The 21,343-nt window shown below is 39.1% G+C and overlaps 1 protein-coding gene and 1 pseudogene across 1 annotated transcript in view; both read right to left on the bottom strand.

The window, feature by feature from the left end:
• Positions 1-21,343, bottom strand: part of CNTN5 (contactin 5) — an 850,947-nt gene that overhangs the window by 603,194 nt on the left and 226,410 nt on the right. The window lies entirely within an intron of this gene.
• On the bottom strand, positions 14,210-14,317 carry LOC142007706 (U5 spliceosomal RNA; annotated as a pseudogene).

The following is a 21,343-nucleotide window of genomic DNA, read 5'->3' as shown; positions in this document are numbered from 1 at the left end:
ACTTGTACATGTTTTGCCGTCAATTTAGTGCAGCCAAACTAAATGGATTTTCATCCTTCAGTCCACACATCGCCAGAAGCAGGGTAGGATTTAGTCCATAGGCATTTGAAGAAAGCCTATACATGGGCCAATACTCAGTGGCTACACCTCCACTGGCCCCTCCCTTTTGAAAGGGGCACGCAAATGTTGTGGATTAAAAATGTAAATAAGTTGGCAATGTGTATATTCAGCACCTCATTTGCATACCAGCAGCCACTCGCCATTCCAGAAGAGTTGCTTTCGAAATGCAAAATAGCCATGTAGATGGGGTTCCTCTGAAAGGAGGCCCCGCTTTTGAAAAACTGAAAAAATTAGGATCCTTCAGTCTTATCTATACAGGTATTCATCAGCTCCCCCTAACTTCAATGGGAGTTGAAGATTCCCTGCACCATGGATAACTGATTAGCACTTCAGTGGAGCATTCAGAAGCACTTTGCAAAATTGAGCTCTAAATGAACAGCCCTAATATACCCTCTCTGCTCAAAATATACTTTGTCCTGACTTTAGTAACTCAAAGTAGCTCAGTGAATTTTCTTCAACCAGTTAGTATCCACATACACTTTTCTGCAATGAGAGTAAGCTTGAAAAATTGGAGTAATACTGGTAACTTATATGGAAGTTATAAACCACAGAAAATCAAGACTTGGAATGAAAATACTGATTAGCAGCCTTGAAAAGACAGCAGTGGGGAAAATTGGAGTGGGTTGTACCTTTCATGCCTACTAGATGCCAGCTGAAGTGTGGAAATGTAGGTGAGGCAGATTCAGAGTCTTGTGCCTTCTATTTTATCGCAGAGTGAGTGTATCCATCTGTATGAATTTAATTTCTTGCTGAAATTTTGTCATCAGATAAGAACAAACTGTTGATGGCAACACACCACCAACACATAGAAAAAAACTCTGTTGCTAGAACAGACCAGATGCTATTAACTGACTCAAGTGTAGTGAGACTATTTCCTGTATATAGTGACTTGAGCAGAGGACATTTCAAATGAAAATTTAGAAAACTGTACACCCAAACAATCCAATCTTCCAATGACCTATTACCACAAATATGAGAAGAAAAATAGAGCAGGAACCCTCAAAACTAATACATTCTTTTGAGTGGGCTACTCTTTGAGAATTCATTTTCTATTGTTAGTCATAAAGACAGTCATATAGAGGTTTTTTCCCCCTTGGCAGAGCTTGCAGGGATGAGTTGGCTGGTTAGCGAGAGGATCCTAATATGCTAAGAAAATATCTCAAAATGCTGCAAAAGTTAGTTAACTTTTGCAATGTTTGTAAACCAAATATTCCATTGAGAATATATCAAGCTATATTCTGAGATAAAAAAATAATAATATCCATGTTAACTCACTGCACTCATTGGAACTGTGAGGTGTAAGTCAGGATAGAATACTGACAAATGTTTCTGAGAGAAGTAAGCTATATTACTGATGGAAGATGAATAGTTTATATATATATATATATATATATATATATATATATTTTATATATATACACACACACGTAACCCACACACCTCCTGGGTGTGGTTCACTGGCCCATGTAGTGGCACTGAGACCACTTACCGAGAATAAAAATGAGCCTCCTCTACAGCCTTAGCTGTGTGTCATCTGGCTTTTAGTTCATCCTGTAGAGGCTCATGCACTAAGCTCCAGAAGTATGAAATTTAAATCCACCTGTCAGTGGTTACAGACAGATATAACTGGTGCAATACATACATACATACATACATGCTTTCCTGGGTATTTTTCAAAAATTGCAAATAAATGAAAATTAGTTCTTTTAAAAATGTGACCCTGCTCAACTACAACTATAGATTGTCTAGCCGGTCATTATAGTACTGAAATAAAGACAATAAAAGAGAATAGGCTTCACGTAATACCGAGTGTAGTAAATGCACGCACTCTTTTTATTTCAAAGTTATTTTTCAAGATAGATAATCAGCTAACATGGAAAACATTTCTAAGTGATTATTACATGTGTAAATCATCATGCTGGCTGGCAGCAAAGTATCCCCTCCATCATCAGCTACGTAGCACCTGGTGTGTCTTATTGGGACTGTGTGCAATAGATCTGTAAATAAAATTCAGGAGAACTGAAGGGCTTGCTTTAACTGGGTATTGACATGGGTATGTCACAACTGATGGCTAACAAGAAAATCCTATTTATGGTCAAAGTATCAAAGCAACTCCTAAGTGAAAATATGTGAATGCAGTACGTGACAGGTCTGGTCACAAAGATCCTCTTGACACTGTCACTTGATGGCCTGTAACCACAACTCTGCCTTTGCTGGGGGAGACCAGAGTTTCTGGCTCAACAGGACAGGGCAGGGGAGCACACCAGAAGGCAGGTAGGTGGGCTCTGTAGACGATCAGCCCATCCTGTGACAGGATCAAGGGGATCTCTGTGACCCTACTTATCACAAGGTACATTTAATGAAAAAAATGTTACCAAGGGATCCTGGCAGTGTTACAAAATTGGCCTAAATTCAGCTAGAATCATTAACAGTCTTCAAAAGCAACAGGAACAAATACTTTCTGCAGAACACCATCATGCTCTTGTATTGCTTTTTCTGCAAGGAGATTCACAAGTATCAATGTTTCAAACTATGTTTTTAAAAACAAAATATTTATCAGTACACCTGCTATATTAGAGTTATTAAAATAGTTACTGTAAAGGGATTTTTTTTTCTGTCAATCCACATTTTATTATACCTACATGATTAACATTTAAAAATCAGTGATTGTGTTGTTTGTATTGTTACGGTGTCATCTGCCAATATGGTAAAAATGTTTTTTGTCTACAAAATGTCACCATTGCTTTTATTCTCTCTCTAAATGTTTTTATACAAAAAGCTTGAATAATGTGCTTTCTTGACAGGCAGAATTCAATAGCAGCAGAGATTATGAACTGGAGATTTTGACAGGCAGCAAGACAACATGTTTGATACTAATCAAACTTTCTTCTATTTGATCATACTTCTTCCCTGGCTATATTCCTCCATTCCCTCTAAATAAATCCAAGAGTGTCATATGTCTGCATTTCTCATTTTCACTGCTAGCTAGGACACGTCCCAAAGGGGAGTTGTCCACATGCTATTTCGCTGATGGGGAAATAATGCAAGTGTTAAGGGAGGAAAGTATTCTTGTTTTATTACTGAAATGCTGTGCATGCTGTTTGCCAAGCTCAGTAGTCAGTAGCAAATGCTGAAGTATATCGCCTGTCATCAAAGACATTTCAAGCAGTAAACTGGAATATGTTATTTGTAGCCTGGGGTTTAGAATGTTAAAGTCTATCCTCAGCTTTTTCTGGAGTTCAACTGGATGTCATTTTTAAACCTCTCCCACCCCCCAAATAGCTGTTCTCTAGTGTTGCTCATGGCGGGATGCATTGGCTGTTGTGCTATGGAAATGGCTTTTTCAGAAGTCATGGGTAGAGCAATTTCTGTACACACTGTTATAGGGCATCTTGATAATTGGGAATGGGATGACTTACACAGAGTCAAATACCACCAGAGTTAATTCATGTTTCCAAGGTGCTCAATTGTATTCAAGGCAGTTCAATGTAGGTAGATTATGCAACTGAGATCTTAAAGTCACAAGATCTTATCTGTTCTGCGTGGAACGTAAAGATCTCCCGAAACTTCCTATTAGGTGCAAGGGTTGAGGATGGGAGGGAACTACTGCCTTGGGCAACAGTTCTGTTTTTGCAGTCTGTAACTTTTCCAGTTTGCTGATGTTTTACGCTCCAACAGACAGCTGCATTTCAGTGGTGTTGTGTGTAAAGAAATGTACACAGCTTTGTGATCCAATGAGATGAACAATGTTCTCTACAGTATAAATTGTAATAGTAATGTGATAGTATTCTTGCTATATAAAAACAAAGACAATTTCTGGCCACATCAGCATACTGATTATTAATATTTCTTTCTCACTAAGTTTAGACATGAGAGCCCCCGAGCATTGTCTACACAGTGTGCTGTGTTTTGCACTCTGAAATGAAGTGCGGCTCAATGTTAGCATCAACAAATGTGGATTAGTCATCCATTAGAAAACCTTACTGGAAGTGTCAGTGGTTTTCTAGAGCTCTTCTGAAACAAAATTGAGAAACAGGTTTAACATTCTTCTTTTTACAGTCCAGTGCAGGTAGATAAATGATAACAAGGGAAAGTCAGTTTGGGTTATCGTTACTTACTAGACAAAGTCAAATATAGTCTCTGGGTGCCACTGCAATCGACCTAATTTGTCTCAGTTTAATGCAAAGCTAGCAACCTTGACTAACATTCAAATTGTTTTTTCTTTTTTCCTCACTGTTTCTCGATTATAGAAGTTGACATTCTTTGAAAACAAGACATTTACATTTTGGCTTGTCAGACATAGGCTATTGTCTATGCTAGCTTCCTACTTCGAAGGGAGCATGGTAAGTAGGGTGTCAGGAGATTATTAATGAAGTGTGGCGCTGCATATGCAGTATGTCATTAAGCTAATTCTTCCCCACGGCAACTCTGACGTGTTAAACTTCGAAATGCTGGCTTGCGTGTAGCAAAATTTTGAGGAGTAAGGGACTTCGACGTTGCCCAGGCACTTAGAAGTACCAGAGGGTTAGCCACAGCTACATGCAAGCTGGCACTATGAATTCTAACACTTCAAACTTGCCGCAGGGGAGAATTAGCTTAATGAAGTGCTGCATATGCGGCACAGCACTTCATTAATAATCTCCCCACACCCTACTTACCATGCTCCCTTTAAAGTAGGGAGCTAGCGTAGACACAGCCGTCTAGTCGTGTAATATATCTAATTATGTAATTCATTCCCAAATTGCAGTGGCTTTCTTGTAATCATGTCAGATTGTACACATAGATCTTTGCTGTCCACTGTCACCTCTCTTGAAGAAACCTCCTAGCTCAGATGGTGGTCAAACATACAACCCACAAAGAGAAAACTGGACAGCAGGACCCATTCCTCCATCCCACAACACTCCCTGTTATGTACAATGTCATTAGTTCTTGCTTGCCTGCTTCAGCTCAGAGGACTTGGAAAAGAGCCCAGGTCAGAATCAGAGTAGCAGAAAGTGAGGAATGTCATGTTTAATTAGACACAAAAACCCTCTTTCATTACTGAAAGAAGATACATATTAGGGAGTGAAACTGGCAGTATGACAGAGAAAAATCCTGGAAGTAGTTGGCCAGATGGAAGTTTAGACTTTGAATATGAAACAATGAAAAGCAATGAAAGCTTCTCTTTCTACAACATACTCTACATCAATACAGTCAGTATCAAGATGATATGATGCTATACGGAGGTATCCAAACATGATCGCTGATTTTTACTATCAGCTACACAATTGATTCACTGTTTGAAATATAAGAGTTCAGGGATGGAAAGTCAGTTTAAATCTTTATTGTGCATACATCAAAATATTAGTGGGGAGCATAGGTGAGTGTTAAGTTTCTGCTGCTCATGACAAAAAGTGAGTTCTGCTAATCTTGGTCATGATGGAACTTGAAGGTGCTGTGAGGACAACTGCGTCTCTTACAATTAATGCTTGGACAACCAACGCTATGGTCTCTTACATGTCTCTCACTGGCTTTGTCCTCAGCCAGAAATGCAATTGGTATTGTTTTTTTTTTTTTCTGAAAGGCTACAGCAAGACCCTTATAGCTATCTGTCACACATACCTGGAACATACATGAGTGTCTTATTTCCCCAGATTGAGAACAGCATTCAAGCACTGACATTGGTGCGAACAGCTCTAAGATGGCTTATGAAGTGTGGTTTTACATCTGTGGTATGTTTTGCATGTTGTATCTCTTGGTCAGGTAATGGATATTTGGAAAGGAAGGAATATAGAGAATCTGGATTCCAACAAACATAAGAAGTATACGTCCCTTTCTGCCAGTCTCCCCAAATCTGTGAAAAATCTTGAAAACCTTCATATGCAGTGTTTTCTGATCACCTCTACCAACTAATAATTCTTAGCCATTTCATTCATTCACCAATTCATTCTCTAAAAAATCTAGTAAGAACCATTAACTGTAAAGATGACACCTTAAGTTGCCCTGACCCCTTTTCAACCTGTTTCAGTCATTATGACATAGTGGCCCTGTCTACACATGCCCCAAACTTCGAAATGGCCATGCAAATGGCCATTTCGAAGTTTACTAATGAAGCGCTGAAATGCATATTCAGTGCTTCATTAGCATGAGGGCGGCAGCGGCACTTCGAAATTGACGTGGCTTGCCGCTGTGCGGCTCGTCCAGACAGGGCTCCTTTTCGAAAGGGCCCCGCCTACTTTGAAGTCCCCTTATTCCCACGAGCTCATGGGAATAAGGGGACTTCGAAGTAGGCGGGGTCCTTTTGAAAAGGAGCCCCATCTGGACGAGATGCACGGTGGCAAGCCACGTCAATTTCGAAGTGCCTCTTCCGCCCGCATGCTAATGAGATGCTGAATATGCATTTCAGCACTTCATTAGTAAACTTCGAAATGGCCATTTGCGTGGCCATTTCGAAGTTTGGGGCAGGTGTAGATGTAGCCAGTATCTCACAAACTGAGGTACCTGCATCTACACCAGGTATAACTATACATTACAAACAACATTAATAGGACTTTCTTCCAAGTGTCTCCTTTCTACTTATTAAGTTGTTAATATGAAACACCATTAACTTGAAGCCAACAAGTGTTTCTTTAAACTCAAGATCAGAAGGATGTGAGCCTATTTCAGAGCATTTTCTTCCCATTAAGCTAAAATACGTACAGTTCAAAGGATTTACCAATGCAACCAGATGTTTCATGCTAGCAGTTCTCAACTGGGAGTACATGTACCACTGAGGAGAATCAAAGGTTTTCCAGGGGGTACAACAACTTATCTAGACACAAGAGAATAATTTCAAAACAGGCTACATAAACACACTAGTGAAGCAACTACAATCTACAATTTCATAGACAATGCTTTCTTTTACTGCTTTGTATATTATAAAATGAAATGTAAGTACAGTAAAAGCTGCACTAGCTGGCACTTGGATAATGGCAAGTTCTCTTATTCAGCATCATGTCCCATGGGGTCACATGGCCAGTGGCGGCAGGGTAGCTGCCCTGCCAGCAGCAGCAGGGTTGACATCCCCGCTAGTGCCAGCTGCCCTGCCAGCAGCAGCAGTGCCGGCATCCTGGCCAGGGCCAGCTGCCTTGCCATCAGCTGTGCGGCTCATGCTCAGATACCCAGAATATTTGATTATCCAGCAATCCCCATTCCTTGGAGATTCCAGATCATCAAGCTTTTACTGTTGAATATTAATATTCCAAGATATTTATTTTATAATAATATGGTAAAATGAAAATGTGAGCAATTTTCAGTAACAGTGCCCTGTGGCACTTCTGTATTTTTCGGTCTGATTTTGTAAGTTTTGAAATGTGGCAAAACTTGTGTAGGAAGTGGATATGGCAATCGAATGACGGAAAGTCAAAGAACATGATAGATATGATCTTGAGAATAAGATGGGTAACATCAGTATAGCAGTGACGAACTTTCTAAAGAGCAGATATAGACTTGGACCACAGTCTAGTGATCACAAATACCAAGATGAAACTCAAGAGAAAGTATAAGACACAGTTTAATAAAAGAAGAGATGTGACAAGGCTAGGCAAGGAAGAAATAGGGAATGCATACAGAGCAGCAGTTGAAGAGGTTACTAATATGGACACAGAGAAAAACCTAGATAAGAGAGTTGAATGGATAGCCACAGCAATAGAAGAGGCAATTAAGCAGGCTGTTCTGGAAGAAGAGAAGATCAGTAAGAATTAGATTATGCAGGAGACACTGAATTTGGTCCAAGAGAAGAGAGCATTGAAGATCAGAAGGGATGTGTCTAAGAGTGCGGAACAGCAATATAGAGTGAAATGCAACGAAGTAAGGAAATCAGCCAGAAAGGACAAGGAGACATGGTTAGAGGAGCAGTGTGAAGATATAGAGAGGTATTACAGTGAGTGTAAGACCAAGAAGGTGTATAAGATTATTAGGAATATTAATAGAAAGTGGCAGTCGAAGCAGATGGCAATCAATGATATAGAATGACAAGGTGCTCATGAACAAGGAGAAGGTTGTGCAGTGATGAACGAGATAATGCACCAATCTGTATGAAGCACAGTTGGACCCGAGTGCCTCAGAGGGACTGATAGAAGAACTGAAAGAGATATCTCCACCAAGCATTGAGAGCAAGACTGATATTTTGAAGGAGGAAGAAGAAAGAGCAGAAACTACTAGGGAACAACAAAAGCCCTGGAAATGATAAGATTACAGGAGAGATGATCAAAGAGGGGAGAGAAAGTATGATTCAGGAAATACACCAACTATGTAATATAACATGGGAAGAAGGGAAGGCACCTAAGGAATGGACAGGATCAGTGCTAGTGACAATACACAAAAAGGAAATACATTTGAGTGCAAGAACAACAGAATGATTGCCCCAACAAGTCATCTAGGGGAGGTGCTCATGATGATACTGACAAAGAGACTGAGATCACAGATAGAAGAACTAGTGGACAAGCAAGAGGGATTCAGGAAACATAGAAGTACCATACAGCAGATACTTGTACCAAGATTGTTAGCAGAGAAAGTCCAATGAAAGAACAAGAATATCTACAATTGCTTTGTTGATTTTCAGAATACATCTGACAATATGGTTCAGAAAGTGACTTGTGTGGTGTTGGACTCGTACATAGTGGATAGCAAACTGTTATGGTTGTTGAAGGATATAAACAGTGCGGAGGCAGCAGTAAGAATGTGCAGAGCGCTGGGAAACTGGTTTAGAATAAGTAGAGGTACAAGACAAGGAGATGAGATATCACTGAGTATCTTCATCACACACCTAGAGACAGCAATAGACAAGATCAAAGAACAGATAGAAGGAATATTGATGCATGGGATGAAAATCAACAACCTGAGGTTTGTGGATGACACAATTAGCACTGAAGAAAATGAAAAGCTAGCAAAAATAGTGCAGGTGCTAAATGAGGAAGGGAAACGGTATGAACTGATTATGAACATCAATAAAACAAAAACAACAGTATTTGGAGATAAGAAAATAGGAAGGAAGATCAGAGGAGACGGGATCGAACTAGATAATATAGAGAAGTTCACGCAACTGGGGAGCAACATAACATATGATGCAGAGTATAAGGAAACAGCAACTAGAATAGCAAAAGCAAGACTGAGTTGAAAAACAATGGTAAGATCTGGACAAGCAAAGTGATTAGCTTAGGAACAAAGCTGAGTGTCTTAAAAACGTGTGTATTCGGCAGCATGTTGTATGTATGTGAGACGGGTGATAATGAAAGATTTGAAGAGAAGGATATTGACATTGGAGAGGAGTTGTTATGGAAGGATTCTGAGAATAGGATAGACACAGAAGGTTACCAATGAGGAATTATATAAGAAGATACAGCCGAAAGAGAACCTATTGAAGAAGGTTATATAATGGAAGTTACAGCTACTTGGGTGTATCTGCAGAATGAACCATGAATGAAAAATCAAGACACTGGTATTTGGCATAATGGACAATTTGAATAGGAGAGGCAGACCACACAGAGAGTGGGTAGATGATATAGTAGATTGGTGCTGAACTAGTCTACAGAAACTAAGCCACTCCGCATTGGACAGGGAAAGATGGAAGGAAATAGTGAGGGAGGCATTGGACTCCAATGGGCACTGAGCCCATGATTGTTGATAATGATGAAAACTTGTAGCAGCAATGAAGGGTCCTGTGGCACCTTATAGACTAACAGAAAAGTTTAGAGCATGAGCTTTCGTGAGTTAACTCACTTCTTCAGATGCACGAAACTCATGCTCTAAACTTTTCTGTTAGTGTATAAGGTGCCACACGACCCTTCGTTGCTGCTACAAATCCAGACTAACACGGCTACCCCTCTGATGAAAACTTGGGGGTACATGTGACAAATCAAATCGTTTAACTGCATGGAGTCATCTTGAAATGTCCATTACCATCATTTTTATATATATAAATGGTGGTATTTATGATTACAAGTACTTAATCTTCAGGTGTGCTTTGCAAGCTGGTGAGAACAAGAAAAAGTAATGAAAATCTGTCACTTTCCCAGGTTAATCTAACCTGGCATGTGCACAGCTCCTTCTTGCAAGACAGATCAGAAATTGCAGTTAGCCATCCATTATTGACCCCAGGCAATTGTAACAAAATATAAGCTCACATGGGCTAGTGTAACCACCCACTGGCAGACTCAAACCGGGTGCCTCTGGCAACTAATGCAGGCACCTCTAGAGTTTGAGCTAAAAGCCCACTGTCTGGCTGTCAGCTAAGCTTGTGGAGGACACTCATCCCTTCTCTAAGTGGTCTAGGTCAGTGGTTTACAACCAGTGTGCCATGAGAACTGTCCAAGTGTGCCATGAAGTTTCTTCAATTTCCCCTAGCCGTAGCTCTTTACAGAGCCAACCCATGGGGAAACTGACAACCTAGCTGGCATGGGATTTGTTAATTTCCCCCCTGTGGGGAAATTTCCCTTGAGGAGAAATATCAGCCCCACAGGACCCCATTAATGCTGGGAGCCAGCTGAAATGTTGCTTCCTGGCCTGATCGAGCTGGCAGGGAGCCTGTCCCAATTACCTGCTGTGGTAAGTGGGAGGGAAGGAGCCTGCTGGAGCCAGGACGCTGTTTAAATGCTGTGTACAGGAGCCATTGGGCTGGCAGGGAGGGAAGCCTGTTTTCAGTGGTTACTCATTTACTCAACATCCCTAGCATGGCATTGAGCATAATTTGAAAATGTGTCTGTGTCCACTAAGACTATTCTGTGGTGAATTTGAAACATTATTGCATTTGATTCTTGTTTATCTTGTTGTATGCTCTACTATGTTGCAAACCTCTCTAGTAAGACTATACCCATAGTAAAAGTGATGTTTATGAGCAATCAACTCAGCTGAAAAAAGTGGGTGTACCATGGAATTGTTTGTCTCATTCAAGTGTGCCATGTTACTGAAAAGGCTGGGAACCACCGATCTAGGTGCCACTGCATGGGACACTGAACCACACCTTTAGGTGTGTGGGTTCCACTACGTCTTCATCAAAGATGAAGAGAAACTATTTCACAACACTGCACTTTAACTTAGAGGCTATACTTCTGAGCATTGTATTTATGTTACTTTACTGACTAAAGATTCAAAGTATACTTACTTCACATTCCTTTTTGTGTAGTCTCTGATACAAGAAGAAGTGAAAGGTTTAATCTGAGGTTGCTTTCTCTGTGCGTGTAACTGTAGTCTTTATTATGTACTAAATAAGCCTTCCACAGTGAACAGTGCTCATGGAAACTTGCCTCCTGATTAAAGATTGTTTCTGGATATAACTGACATATTTTTTAATGATACGTGAACACAAGTAATATTCTGTGGTTTGACAGAACTTGCTTTTAAATAGCCGTTATATAGGAATTTTGAGCTCTTACTTTTTTAGAAAATATACTCTTTTTTCAAAGGCACCTTCCTAGCTATTTCTATAAATACCCTTTTTATGAATGATTATTTGTTGTGTAAACTCGGTATACAACATAATTACTAATACAGAACAAATATTATCCCATCAGTTTTCAAAGATAAACAACTGTAAGATGAGTGCAAGTAATGTGTTAGCCCAAAATAAGCATTATAATTTATCATTTATTTCTCAACTAGCAGCTTTTTGGAACTTGAATAATTAGTGCACTGAATGCAACCTCTTTCTTCTTGTTTCTATTTGCGTTCCTCTTCAATTTGGCCCCATTTTTCTGCTGTTGATTTGAACTGGAACTTACTTAACAAAAAGTGAAATTAGACTTGAATCAAGAATCAATCTGACTAAGTCCCACTGTTTTCCTGTCTATTAGTTATCTTAGTGCTTCCTATTCCTATAACTTACATAAATAGAACTGAAATACTATAGATGTTTGCGTACTGACAATAACATATGCCATAAAATAAGCAGAGCATCTCCCTGCCATGTGAGAGAATACTGCCTCTGAGGGCATGAATTCTTCATTAATCATAAATGACAAACTTAGTAAATAACAGCTCTAAAACTCCTTAAAGAGGATTCGTGATTACACAAGTGAGTAATGTCTACAGACTAGGACTGTGAAAAGAGAGGGCTTGCTCAAATGTTTTTAGGCTAGCACTCTAATATTCAGAGGACTCAGATTTGTCAGGAGAAAAGGCTGGTGCAGCTAATGAAAGGACTGTGCCCTTTTATAATCCACGCCATGGTCTGTTGCATACTAACAGGTAGTTCACACTAAGCCTCATCAGGATCTTAACACACTATTTCCCATATTGTATTTGTTGCAAAGTTTACCAAATAAATGATAAGTACCTTAAGAACAAAAGAATGGCCATACAGGGTCAGATCAGTGGTCTGTATCTAGCCCTGTATCCTGTCTTCTGACACTGTCTAAACCGCAAAGGAAATGAACAGAAATGCTAATCCTTACATGAGCCAAACCTTGCACTCAACTCCCAGCTGTAGCAGTCAGAGGCAAGAGACCCCCAAACCATGGGGTTGCCTCCCTGATCACCTTGGCTAATAGCTATTGATGGACTTTTCTTTTTTTGAACTATGTTATGCTTTTGGCCTTCACAAAATCCCCAGCAATGAGTTCCACAGGTTGACAGGTGTGAACAAGTAGTTCCTTGGTTTCTTTTAAACTAGGGCTGCCAAGTGATTGAAAATTAATGACTTTTAAACATGATCTTAAAAATAATCACAATGAATTGTGAAATGAATGCTATTAAACAATAACAGAATATCATTAATTTCAATCTTTTTGTGTGCTTTATACTCTTCAAAATTGATTTTAATTACAACATGGAGAACAAAGTGTACCATACTCACTTGGTATTTATTTTGACTACAAAGACAACCAAAATAGTATTTTTCTATTGACCTCATACAAGTACTGTAGTGCATTCTCTTTACTGTGAAAGTTGAGATTGCAAATGTAGAATTATGTACAAAAAATACTGTATTAAGAATGAGAACAACAAGAAGTCCTGTGGCACCTTATATAGACTAACAGATACTTTGGAGCATAAGCTTTTGTGGGGAAAGACCTGCTTTAAAAATGTAAAATTTAGAGCCTATAAGCTTACTCAGTCCTACTTGTTCAGCCAATCACTCAAGTGGATTTTTATATATATTTGCAGGACACAATGCTGCCTGCTTCCTGTTTAGAATGTCACCTGAAAGTGAGAACAGGTGTTCATATACCACCATGGTAGGCAGTGTCACAAGGTAAACATAGGCTAAAGATTCATATGTTCCTTCATGCTTCAACTACCATTCCCAAGAAAACATGTCCATTCTGACAACAAGTGTGCTCCATGAGGATCCACAGCTGTGCAGACTGACATGTTCATTTTCATCATCTGAGTAAGATGCCACCAACAGAAGACTGATTCTATTTTATGGTGATTTTGTTCTGTTATTTTCACCACAGCATACTATTCTTTTAAGACTTCTGAAGGCATGCTCCGCACTTTACTACTGTCAGATTTCAGAAGGTACCTCATATTCTTAAACCGTGTGTCTTGTTCTATAGCTATCTTTAGAAATTTCACAGTGGACAATTGTTTTCAAATTTGCACTGAAAATATTCTTAAAAGGAACAGTGTATAGTGGGTCATCATCGCAGACTGCTATAACATGAAATATGTGGCATTATGCAATTACAACAGGCCAGGAGAGCTACAATTCTTTCCAAAGGAATTCAGTTAAAATTTATATAATGCATTTGTTTTTAACGTGTGTCAACAGTATCAAAGCATGCCCAGAATGGTGGCCAAACAAATGCTGAGACTATCCATCATGTAAATAACTTGTAAAGATGGCTAAAAAAGTGCCATTTGAATGCCCATTCTTACTTTCAGGTGACACTGTAAATGAGAGATGGGCAGCACTATCTCCAATGAAGGTTTGAAAAAAAACTTATTTGCCTAAGCAATAGTCAGGAGAAGAACTAGGACTGAGGTAACGTATAGGTTCTAAGATTTTATATTATTTTGTTTCTGAATGTAGTTTTGCAACAAAAAAAATCTAGTTTTGTAGGTTGCACTTTCAGAATAAAGGGATTGAACTATAGTATTATAGGAGGTAAATAGAAAATTATTATTTATTTTATTATTTAACACAGCAAATATTTGGAATAAAAATAATTGTTCCACTCCACAGAAATCTCTAGTAAAAGGCAAAAGATTTATATGATGTGAATAGTAAAAAAGTGCTCACTCTACACTTTGTGTTCTGTGTTGTAATTGAAATTAATATACTGAAAATGTAGAAAAAATCAAAATATTTCATAAATTTCAATTGGCATTCTATTGTTTAACAGTTTAATTAAAGCCACAATTAACCATGATCAATGTTTGAGTTAACTGAGTGTGTTAACTTAGATTAATTGACAACCCTATTTTAAACTTATTATCTGTGCATTTCATTGGATAACCCCAGGTTCTACCTTTATGTTAGGGAATAAGTAACACTTCGTCTTTCTGAAACAACAGTGCTACAGACAAAACTGCATTACAAAAGAGCACTTAGCTACTTGGAAATACAACCTTCACACACATAGTCAATTTTCAAATAGAGCAATTGGACAGACTATTTTGAGATTGGCACTAGTCCTCAGGAAATCAGGATTGCAAATTTCAAAATAAGACTGCTGCTATTTCAAATTTATTTTGCAATAGCAGTTGCATCATGTAGATACTAGCAAAGTTATTTCAAAACAACTGTGCTGCGTAAACATATATTGGGGCTGCAGCTACACAAGCGTTTTCGAAAAATTTTTTGAAAGAAGGGAGCTCTTTCAAAAGATCCTGTGGAGCATCAACAAAAAGAAAGTTTTCTTCAGAAAGTAAAATGAAAGAATGTGGCATGCCTTCCAACAGTGCTCGTCCACTCCTGCCTCAGGAAGAACACCTTCTTTCAAAAGCTTCTTTCAAAAGAACGTGTGTGGATGCTCCGCAGGGGCCCTCCTTTTAAAAAAGCAGTCCTCATGGCACCTGATTTTTTGAAACCTAGCCCCTTCTTTCGAAAGAGTGGGGATGATCTCTTTTGAAAGAGCAGATCACTGTCTTGATCGGCTTTTTTTTGTGTGTGTGGTCACACTCTTCCAAAAGAAGTTCTTTTGGAAGGGATCTCCAGAAGACTTCTTTGGAAAGGGCTCTAGTGTAGATATAACCTGGTATAACAGAAGCTCAGTTAACAGAAACCAGTCTCACACTGCACATATGATTCACTGGAGATATGACAGAGAGAAAGTCTAAAGTCTTGGTGTGATTCCCACAAATTCACAAAGTTGTATAAACATTTTTTCTCATTACAAAGTAGGTTCATAACCTCAGCAATGGCCATTGACAGCTTCTCAATCCTGCAGCTGCCACAGGAACTTTTCAAGACCCTCCGAACTTTCCTCCTATGCCAAGGGAGAAGGGGCATCAAACAAAGACATTTGCCAACCAGCACTGGGTGGTGACAGCCACCATGCACCCTGAGGCAAAGTGTTTGTGGGGGCTATTCTCCACACACACAGAGTGGGTGAGACCCAGGGCAAAAGGGGTGGGGACAAGGGCCGTCACCCTTAGAACCACTGGAACTGTGGCACTGCTCCCAGAGTCTAGCTCCCAGAATCCTGTGCAGCAGTGTGACCATCACTTCAAAGCTGCTGAAGTAGCAATGGCAATGCTGGCTGAAGCTCCAGACCTCCTTGAAATGCCACACCCTAAGGCAATTGTTCCCTTTGTGCCTCATCCCACTCCCTCCATCAATGGGCCTACCAAACAGAGATTCTGTATGCCTAGGGAATTCCCAAACAGCTGGTTTATTGGGCAAAAGTAACATCAGGTGCGAATATGTGGCCCAATACATACTAAATGGATATTGCACTCATAATTTTCTCCTTTTCTTCTGACCTAAACACTCACAATTGGCCTTTTAGAGAACCTGGGAAGTTTGCTATGTCAAAAGTATTTTTAATCAGTTGCCTGATGGGGTGTACCTCCTCCCACCCCAACACATTTTACCCTCCCCTTTTTCATGATGAGCTTTTCCAGGAAATAATAGTAAGTGTCTCAGGTAAGGTTTGAGCAAATGTTCAAGATCCCACTAGATGGAAACGGAAGGGTGTGCTTCTGACTCATAACAATCACTTAATCAGCTTAATTTTATTAAAAACACATTTAGACATTTCAAAGTGTGTTCCCTACACTTCAATAGCCATGTTATGTATGGACTAAGACCTTTATTAAGCATTGGCATAAAGAAAAATATCTAGCACTAAGTGATGACATGCAATTGGATTTTAAGATGAGAGGCACCATTCCGACTGAAGTTCAAATTTGCTCTAGGTAGGAAACACTGCCAATACATGAGTGGCCCCTACCATTAATAAAACAGCTTAGAAATTCTGACAAACTATATCATTAAACACCAAAGACATTTTTTCCACTGAAGTTATCTTTTCTCAAAATAGCTGCTAACTTGAACATTTTAATTATGAAGCATAATGTGCCTAAGTGGAATAAGTCCCACTTACAGTGATATTTATCAATAATTATGTGCCATAATGCTCTGGCTTTTAATATGATGCCGGAAATCAATTTTTCCACTGATAATAGAGCTGTGTACATAAAACAGTGCAGCTTGCTGGATGGGGAATGTGCTTTCATATGGAAAACAAATGAATGGTTGGGAGCATTTGTTTCATGAGTCTTCTGCTGCAGAATCAAGCTCTTGCTATTCATGTAACTCCAGAAATGAACTCATATTAAAAGAGTACATTTCTAAACTCCCACCCCAGCGTTAGCGAGAAGGCAAACATAAAAACATGTCATGAATGCAAAGTGTTCTCTTCCTGGATTATCAGACTGCCTGAAACAATAACTCTGCAAGTTGTCAACTTCCTCTTTCAGCTGAATGGATTATTAACTCTGAATCCTAAAGTTAAAAAGATAAATGTCATTGGGACTCAAATAGCATCCCAATGCCTTCATGATAAGAAGGTTTACTGGAATGGAACAGTAAAACTCAACTGGTTTGACCAACTCAATGCACCTTACACACTGTTTTTATGTTTTATGATGTATCATTTGAAAACTAATAACATGTTGATCATTCATATCACTGTAAATTTGGGAATACTCTTATATTTTATAGGTTAAACCTATCTAGTCCGGCACCCTCTGGACCAGACTAGTGCTGGACAAGAAAATTTGTTGGACTATGGAGGTTGGTATTTTCAAGCAGCATTACCAACACTTCCACTACTTACTGGGCTCTCAGAGGATATTTAGGGGTAAATTACACCTAAATAACAGCACAGAACACTGAGAGCCAGGACTGGTGGCTATAAACAAAATTTATGGGACTATGGGAAACTTGGCCTCAACCATGACGAGTGGTTGTCCAGGTGGTTAAAATCATGCTGGATTACCAATGTTGCTGGGTGAGAGAGTTTTGGATTAGGGAGGTTCAACCTGTATTTTGGAGTCTGAACAGACACAGGAGGCAAAACAGGTTTTCCCACACAAAAGAGGCTAATGTGCTCTCCATTTCTCTGGAGACAGAAAAGTTGATAACTTCCATGAGGGGCTAGTGAGAAGGATTGGACACCTGCAGGGCAGGTGGTTTTGGGGAGACTTGGGCCTGGAAAGGCTGATGGTGTCTCATTGATAGGAGTGACTTAGCCGGTGGGAGCTGGAGTAAAGCTATGGTGCTATAAGCAGACTAGTAGTATCAGGGCTCTGTGACAAAGCTGCAAGGCACAGAAGCAGATAGGGTTACAGGCCACATGGTGACACACCTCCTTTCCTGGTCTGGGTGAACCTCAGAGCATCAGAGTCAACATTCTCAGTTGTTTTCACTGATAAATATACTAGCAGAAATCCAGGTAATGTGTTTATCCCACAACCCCCAACTATCCATCAGTGCCTTCCCAGGGGCCAAGAGACAGATCTGCCTCAAACCCAAATGTGAAAGCCTCCATCTTTCTCCCTGGCAGCCTTTACAATACAGTAATTTCCTGTTAGGATAAACATCTATGGTACACTTACGACTGAACATTCAGCAACATAAGGCAAAATGAAGTTAGCGTCAAATGATTATTACCCATTTGCTTCGTTAACTCAAAAATCCCTCTAGTTTTTCATGTAAATGAAGCTACTGAAAAATCTCTGAAGTATGGCACTGGAGTTCCACAGAAATAAAATCTCAAATTAGATTGTGCCACAGCTCGACTGAATCACAGAACGTGAAGAAAATAAAAAAGGTAAATGAATAGTCACAGTGCCCAATATGCAAATCTTCCATAACCACTATATCATTTGGACAAATCATTCAAACTATTCATTATGAATAATGAAAAGATTGTCAGAACCATTTTGACTGAACATATTAGAGTAAAAATGCATCCATTTGGATCAGCCAATCATGTTCAAAATGGTGAGAGTGACAGGGAGCCACGTTTGAGCTGTGCTTCAAAATGGCTTTCAAATATGGTGTATCTAGTAATGTGGACAATGTATAAAGAGTATAATGAAGATTCTCTTTTCTTATTCCATAAGGGGCACTAATAGGAATGTTTACACTAACAAACTTTGGTTTGCCACCTCTCTTGCTTTAATAAACTAGAATCTGATGAAAGATATGCATTTGAGCTACTCTTGCATGCAATGACTCACACTTCTTTTTAAAACACAGAACAACTGGTGAAATAAAATCCACCACGAACATTTAATCTTCAAATATCACATCTTTTACCAAGCATTCTTAAAAGCTGTGGAGAACTACAGAAATGGACCCAACCCAAAGAAAATGAGTTCCATGTTTCTATTAACCTCTGGAGAAGAGTAATGGAAGGAAAAAATAATGTCCAGGTGTTCATGTACGATTAGCTGATCTTCTTTCTTAGTAATTTCCCTTGAAACTTAAAAAAACAGATGAGTTCCAAGCCTTCAGGACCTCTATGTATATAACTGTCACTATTATCCTCCCACATCCTGATCATGAAGTACACATAACCTTTCTACTGCTGTATAATCCACTGATTTAGAATGCAGGAGAAGAATTGTCTAAAACAATAGAAATAGTTTCTCCTGGTCCTGAAGTACACAAATAACATATCTGTCTATGTGTTAGCAGAAAGGTATTTTTAAAAACATGAATCACTGGTACCATTTGACATAGCATTTCAGGCTAAGAGAATAATTATTTTATCATAAACTCAGGATTCTCTGACTGAATTAAGCATCTGGAGACTGCTAAACAGATGGTTTGGTTCCAACCTCTCACAGAAAGTGATAATGAGTTTGAGCTCACTTATATCAAGCATAGTGTTAGCTTGCAAACCAGCTTTGCTCACATAAGTTTTATACCACTGGTAAAGAGTTTAGATAGCAGGGCTTTAAAATAAAATGTACTGTGTACAGTTTGAAGAGCATTAGTGTACAGTTGCTGGGTGTGTGCAAAAATATGAATTGTTTAGCTGTTCTGTAAATTACATCCGATTCCCACTTGAAATTATTTTGTGTGGTTAAAGTGACAATAAGTCAAATTTATTTTCTTGTATGAGTCTGTGTAAAACAATAAGCCAAAGGTTCAATATGTCCTTAGATTCCACATTCCATAAACTCACTATTCAAATTACTGCATTATTTTCTGAAAGTGTTGAATGTTTTTTCCTTGAATTAACCCTTATTGGACCACTGAGGCCTGGTTTTCTAACAGAAATTGAGCCTGACCTTTCTTATATTCATCAGTGCAAAAGTTCTTAGCACAAAGTACTTCCTGTATGTGCATGAGTTAGTGATGTTAAAACAGTTTACGGGTAAACACTAGCACTTAACTGGTTAATCATTTAATTTAGGGCCTGCTGCCCAGCCCACTACAGCTATCGGGTCCAGCCACAGCCATGCCACCAGTCTGCTGTGACTGTGAGCTGTTCCATCCCAGTGGCAGTTGGCCATTGCCACAATTCCCCTGTAAAAGCCAGTTAATTTGTTAACCTGGAAGCATACCAGTAGCTTCATGCTTGCTGGCATTAATATCAGTTAACTATTTAGCATCCCTACTACAAGTAGGAGTGTTGCATAAACATATGAGTCGATGATATAGTAGATTGGTGCAGAGCTAGTCTACAGAAACTATGCCACTTCACACTGGACAGGGAAAGATGGAAGGAAATAGTGAGGGAGACATCAGACACCAATTGGCACTAAGCCCATGATGATGATGATGGATATACATATGACTAGAGAGACAGTTGGGCAGACATTCACATGTGATTAAACTTTCTGCATGTGAATGCAGCTGTAGTCTGAACACAAAGTAGACATGAAGATGTGGACATTTGCAAATACAAATACAAGTGCTCTTGAAATCAGGCTCCAGAATGTACACATGAAGCAAACTCAGCCATTGTTGAAAATAAATTAAAATTTGCTTTGCCACATCTTTTCATTATGTATCCTTTTTTCAGGGTTCTCTCTCCCTACCATTGCGATGATGGTTGTTTTCACCTAGAAGTAGGGTTGCCAACTTTGTTTGGGTGTATTCTTGAAGGATTCATCACATAACAATCTTTAAAGAGACTTCAGGACAATATTAGATGGTTGCCAACTCTACCTAGAATGTTGAAAGATTATCAGATGCCACTGAAATCTTTTCAAGGAATTCCATGACAATATGGTCCAATTCCTTCAAACAAGTTATCAATCCCACATCCATTTGCAAACAATTACCCACTTGAAAGTCTTGTATCTGCCCAACTTATTCAGCAGGAGAGTAATGATGCATCTTGCTCTGTCCTTAGCTGTTTCCCTAGTCTATTTTCTAGGTCAGCTTATTGAAAGCTTCATACTTAGATCGATTTTCTATGAGGATAAAACCTCAATCAATTGTATGGCATCTCTCAGTAAAATTATGATATCTTTTCATTGATTTGATGCAATCTGCTCCTGGCTGTAGTGCGAACCTGCTGCCACTGGCTGCTTCAAAAAGCAAAGTAGTTCTCTAGGGGTACAGATCTGTGTTCTTTGAATAGAGTCATTATCAAAACACCTTCTCTTCTTCGAGAAAAAAATATGTTGCCCTTTTTGTTTATCCTTATCTACCTTAACCCAGTGTACTTATTTTTCTTTCCAAAGGTAAGCAAAGTCTCTGGCACATTACAATCTTGTTTTGATTTTCCATTACCTCTTCCTTCTTGGTAAGTCCATCTACTGCCACATCCTTCACCATTTTCTGATGAAATTC

The sequence above is a fragment of the Carettochelys insculpta genome, chromosome 1 (genome assembly GCF_033958435.1).
Source record: "Carettochelys insculpta isolate YL-2023 chromosome 1, ASM3395843v1, whole genome shotgun sequence".
In the NCBI taxonomy this organism is placed as follows: domain Eukaryota; kingdom Metazoa; phylum Chordata; order Testudines; family Carettochelyidae; genus Carettochelys; species Carettochelys insculpta.
This window is presented reverse-complemented; position numbering and strand designations above follow the sequence as displayed.